A 6,404-nucleotide genomic window follows, 5' to 3' on the forward strand; every position below is an offset into this window, starting at 1 on the left:
CATCAGCAGAAAGTAGGCTATGCAAGCTGGCAGCCTCCAAGGACAGCACACTCTCCAAGGCCTTCCCCACTCTTCCAGCGTGACACACACGGTGCCAAATGGGCCACCAAGCAACTTACTCCACAGCCTAGGAGGGGCCTTCTCAATCCTTGCCCTGTGGGATTTGAGAAACTGCAATGGCCAGTGACTGCCATGTGCTTCCTGAGCCTCTCTGTTACTGACAGTCGTCTTATTTGCTATTATTGAGTTTTATTCCATCATTACACATTGAGCGTATGTGTGTGTGTCCTTTAGTTGATAGGCCACTGAGGTACGGGCAGCCACATGTGTTCCTGATGGAAGGGACTGAGTATCTCCCAGAGATCCTGGACACGAGGAGACATGCTGTGAGTGGATGCTGTAAGCCAGTCCTGGGGGAGAAGACACTAAATCCAGAGTTTCTTCAGACATTTCAAACATTTCCATGTTGTGTGCATTGTATCAACAACACCTGTATAATTTGTCTTAACAAAATAAAAGCAATAAGATTAACTGACCCCTTGGAGTGCATATTGGGCCATGGGCAATGTTCACGGGCTCCCTTCAAACTCTAGAAACACAGAGGATACAACTTTTACATTTTAACACGCAAACCTCAGGGGCTCCATCTCAATCTGTAATCACTCTTGGGAAAGGGGTGAATTTGGTCACACTGTTTTGTGCTTCTAAAGTTTTAGATTTTTTTCATTTTTCTCATGCAATATTTTAAGATAAAATATTTTTACTCTTTTTCTCCTTTGAGGGGCAGGTAATTCTCATTAATTAATTACACAATCACTAGAAGTATATTTTAGTAAGTTTAGACATTAGAAAAATAGTACCATCAATATGGCATTATTGATAATACGACCAATAATAACCAAAAATAATACCATCACATTGGTTCTTACATGACCTAACATCATTGTTAGTAACATCAATGTTACTAACGTCACCGTTAGGTCATGTAAGAACCACTGTGATTACTCCAGTCCTTTTAAATATTGATTTTTAATGGCTACAATCATAATATACACAACATTTTATGTATTTTTAAACTAAATATTATGAAAAAGAATCTATGTTTTTACATAGTCTTTTGAGTGTTTGAATGGCTGTACCTCGTTCTATCCGGTAGAGCTCTGTGTTCTGGGCATCTATTGCCATACAACAAGCCATGCAGAACTTAGCAATTTAAAGCCACAACAGTCATTGTATTATCTCTCCTGGTTTGTGTGTGTCAGGGAGTTAGGAAGAACTTGGCTGGGTGGTTTGAGCTCACAGAGTTGCTGTCATAGAGTGGCTGGACCTGGGCAGCTGGGGGCTGGGTGGCCTCCTGTCTTTTTATGTGGTCTGAGAGCATCTCAGTGTGGACTTCCCCATGGGCCAGTTTGGGCTTCCTCACAACATGGCAGCCTCAGGATGCTGGGACATCTTATGTGGTGGCTCAGGGCTTCAGCACAAATATTCTAGCAAGCCAGGCAGATGGTGCATTGTCTTCTGTGACCTTCACATAGCACCACTTTGGCTGTACCCTACTGGCTAACTACTAATCAAGGTCAGCCTTGACAAAGGCGGGAGATATGTCTCAGTGGTAGAAGGAAGGAAGAGTTTGCAGATATTTTAATTGCCACAGTTCTATAACTAGTTTAGGTGTTCCCTTTTCATTGGGCATTTGTTTGCTTTCTGCTATTAAAAATAATGTGATAAACACCTTCATGTATATAGCTTTTCCCATATTTTGTATGAAAGTAGAATTATTAAATCAAATGATATAATCTTTCATATGGTTCCTGAAATATATTGCTACATAATTTTCCAAAAGGATTATGTCAATTTATAATGCTATATGCAACGTAGATGACAATATTTTTGATACACAATGACTGGCAATATAAATTACCAATAGACTTTTATTTTGTTAATTTAATATGTACAACATGTACCTTAGTGTTTGTTTAATTTGCATTATTTTTATAATTGACAATGTTTTCTCATGTGTTTATAAATTTATTATCTTATTGTCTTCTGCTTTATTTATTCAGGTCTTAGCATTCATTGCAAGTTGCATTAACTTTTTTTTCACCAAGAATTCTGAAGACAAAGCATTAACTTTTATGCCTCAAAAATATCAATCACTTCTATACTGTATTTGTCCAGTCTATTTTTTCTTTTGTTAATAATTTTCCTTGTAGTGTAGGTATTTTAATTTTTCTATCCAATCTGTTCATTGTTCTTTCTAATTTATTTTATCACATATATAGTACTTAGAAAGTTTTTTATCCTCCAAACTTTCCAGATGTACTAAACTGTCAATTATATGAGTGTCTATATTTGTATTTTCATGATTGGAGCTTTACATTGAACTTCTTAATTCATGTAAAATTTATTTATTATATTAATTGTGTCTAAAGTCATTCTTTCCCTATTGCTAATCAGCAAAACCAATATTATTGTGTATTTCTACCTTTATGTTTGTTGATTTATATCTTTTTATATGTAATATGTTAAATTCTTATTTTCTAATATAATCCAATTCTGGACTGCATATTCTATATAAATTAGTCTTTAAGTTTTTTTTTTTTTTTTTTTACCTTGCTTACCTGTTTTTTTTTTCTCTTAGGTGAACTTTAGAATTAATATGTACTAAGTTTGAAGAAAAAATTTGAGAATATGATTGATATTGCCTTAAAGCTTGAAATTCATCTTGGGAGGACTTTGGGAGATTTAGTTTGCAAATACAAACGCATTGTGTATCTCCTCAATTAGTTAAGCTTGTAAAGAATGCTTTAATTTATAGTACTCTCTACCTGTGTCTACATGCTTGATTTGAAAACCAAGGTTTCTTCACTTCTTAAGGGCTACCTGTAACAGACAGATACTGGACCGTGCTTATGCATGATAGTCTTTTGATTGATGTTCATGCAGTCAGGTTTCTCTTGAGTAATCCTTTCAGTTCTTTCTTTATTACTTCCTTCCTTCCTTTCTTTTTGTTTTGCATTTTATTCAAAACACCTGTATAATTTTTGTTTAAAAATTTTTTTTGATACACCTGGTGTTCAGAAGCAAAACAACAGTTAGAGTTGATGGGGCTGGGGAAGGAGGGTTTGCAGATTTCATTCTCAAGAAAGAAGAGGAGGCCAGGAGCGGTGGCTTACACCTGTAATCCCAGCACTTTGGGAGGCCAAAATGGGAGGATTGCTTGCATCCAGGAGTTCAAGAACACCCTGGGCAACAAAGCGAGACCCCTATCTCTACAGAAAAATAAAAATAAAAATAAAAAAATTAGCTGGGCATGGTGGTGCATGCCTGTAGTCCCAGCTACTCAGGAGGCTGAGATGGGAGGATTGCTCGAGCCCGGGAGATTGAAGCTGCCGTGAGCCGTGATTGTGCCACTGCACTCACCCTGGGTGACAGAGTGAGATCCTGTCTTAAACAACAAACAAACAAGCAAACAAATAAACAAAAGAAAAAGGAAGGGAGGGAGCAGAGCTGGGAGAAGCCAAAATGCAACAGTTGTCTGAGATTATACTCATGGGGTTCAAGACCCATGTGCAATCCATGTCTCTCTTGGGGCCAACACAGTATGTTATAGAAAACAACTGCAACAGACATGCCCCATCTGGAAATTCTTGACAAGCTTGGAAGCCTGGGCCCTTTCCTGCTGCCATCCTAACAGTGAGAAGGCATTGATGCCTTCTATTGGGCAGAGGGTCCTGTAGGCTGCGCACATCATGGGATGTCAGGGCTCCAGGAAGGGGCCACTTCCTAGCCTGTCAAATTATTCCTCTTCTCCCTGCTGGATCACATCTGAATTTTTTTTTGAGAAGAACCTAAATATTTTACTCCACAGTCAGAAATGAGGGGTAACATGTCTGGGAGAGAGGACCCTTAGATTGAAGCGTAAACAGTGAATAGCACATCCTCTTCTATCTCTGCAAGCAGGTGGGCTTTCAGAGTGTGAGGAGGGATTGGGTAAGTCAGGGTTATGATGACAGGCAAAGGGGAACAGAGCGAAACACGGGGAGGACATACATCCAGCTCTCCAGATACACATTTGCCCTCACTGGCTGGGTTTGTGGAACTGGGGCATCTGGAAAGATGTGTGGGCAGTAATGAAGGCATGCAATGGCTGATGGTCCTGCTGCATAAGCCTGTGTTCATTTTAAATGTCCCGATCTCTGAAAGGCAGACGCATAACGGTCACACCTCTCCTCCAGCAGGATGACCCCATGGTGGAACCATTTGAATTGACAATCAGTTCCAGTAAGCACTGAGAGGGCTAGAAGCCTTATCCAGGAAAAGAGAGAGAGAGAGAGAGAGAGAAAGAGAGAGCCAGGAAAAAGGACCAAAGTGGGAGGGAGGAAGAAAGGGGAGCATAAAGGCTCAGAAGTTGCCAAATCGGCCATCATCGTTACTGTGCACTGAGGAAATGGGATTCACACTCCATGTCACCACCAAAGTCACCTCTGCTGAGTGTCACGCTGAAGTCCATGCTCCAGTGAAGGCCAGCCGAAGCCGATTCTTGTTTCAGGCAAAACCTCCCATTTAACGCTGAGGGAGCACATACATCACACACTATTAAAACTGCCAGTTTCCATCCCTTTCACACCATTAGTAGAATATATATATCATTAAAGGAAGTGAGTTACAATATAAAAATATGGTAATTCAGACTGGCAGGTCACAACTGACAGCACATTCAGGAGGCTGCTTTCCCGAGCTGTCTCTTGAGACCCTATATTTAGCAAAAAGACGTTTCCCAGAAAAGTTTTCATAAATATTCTCCATGGGGGAAAATGTATATTTATCACTTCATATAAAAAGAAATCTAAAGCAAATGTTTTAGTAGCTGACTTCTCAGAAATTGGATGGATATTTTTAATCCATAGCTGGGAGAATTTTTCTTATAAACTTAATAAGAGTCAAGATCTCTGTAGCCTGGGTACCCACAATATTATCAGCGGAATTATCCTTATTTTTTCCCCCTTTGTCCACTCTGCAGCCATACTGAATACCCCATGTTCTGATTCTGGTGTTGGAGAGTGCATTAATCATGTTTTTAATTCCATGTATTTTATGATGCTTTGATATCTTGGGGCTTTGCTGACTGGGGAGAGACTGCCCTCCTGGGGCAAGCTAATTCCTAGAGATAGCAAATGACTCCGCTGTGAGCACAACTTCCATATGCAAACCAATGAATCCAAAGCCCATATTCCCCAAACACCTACTTTATGAGGCAACTTTCCCTCTGACCTAATCAGCCCAGGGCCAGGTACAACTCAGACAACTCAATCAGCCCCTAGGCCCCAGAGCCCACTGAAATGATGCAAACTAGCCAGTCCTAAACCTGCAGAACCTGGATACCCTGCCTTGCCCATTCCCTCCCTCAAAAACCTAAGTCTCTCACCCATACTTTCTGCCTGTCCCCGCCAGCCTCCGGACTGACCTGGGGCATCCCCTGTTGCCCCCAACCCCCGTGGTGTGGCATGCCCCTTCTCTTAGGAACTGTGAGTAATAAGCTATCTTTTCCATTACAATCATCTCCTAATCTGTTTGCCTCACTAGAATGGAATAATAATAAAGCCGTTGTTTCAAATCAGAGAGGTGGAAAAAGATTTCACCAATCTGCTCTCCAATGGCTCACAGTATTGGATTGAAGGATTATCCCTTAAACTGCATATAAATAATCCCAGCTTGCCACTGCTGTGTCATATTTGGTCTCAGTTAAAATGAGACTTTTATGGCTCAGTGGGTCACCCTGCCTACTGTCTGAGGAGAAACATACATTGATGAAAAGCTTTGGAATCCAGCTGCTCCAGGAGAGAAGCATAAGGGAAATAAAATCCAAAAGGCTGATGTTAGATAAGGCAGACCAGGCACTATGGGAAATTCAGCGGGAAGAGACTACACAGAAAGAGGCAGATTGGGGGAAAAAAGAGAAGCACTTGTTGCAGGTGGAATGAGGTGCAGCAAATATGACTCAGCAGATTCCTTTTAGGCAGAGCACGGGGTTCTGATGAATGCCTTGCCAAATGAGCTGGGCCATGGGTTCGTTCCCAAGTGTGGCAGGCCAGGTCTCACTAATGCAGGCCTCCATAACAACTGTTTTAGTACTCACTGAGCAGTTAAGTGAAATATTAAAAGCTAAAAGAGCTAGTGCCCTTATACGAAGGCTGGAATATAACAAAAGCTCGCCAAGAGTTTTGCCCAGACCTTTCCTGGGCCTTAAACCATGAAAAGATAATGAAGGAATTCTTAACGGGACTATTTAGGATTAAACAAGTTTTATTTGAGGGTCTGAAGAAACTCCCCAGGCCTCCACAAACAAGTTTGTTGAGGGTCTGAAGGAACTCCTTAAACCTCCAGGTTAAGGGTGATCACCC

The sequence above is a fragment of the Nomascus leucogenys genome, chromosome 20, assembly GCF_006542625.1.
Source record: "Nomascus leucogenys isolate Asia chromosome 20, Asia_NLE_v1, whole genome shotgun sequence".
Taxonomy (NCBI): domain Eukaryota; kingdom Metazoa; phylum Chordata; class Mammalia; order Primates; family Hylobatidae; genus Nomascus; species Nomascus leucogenys.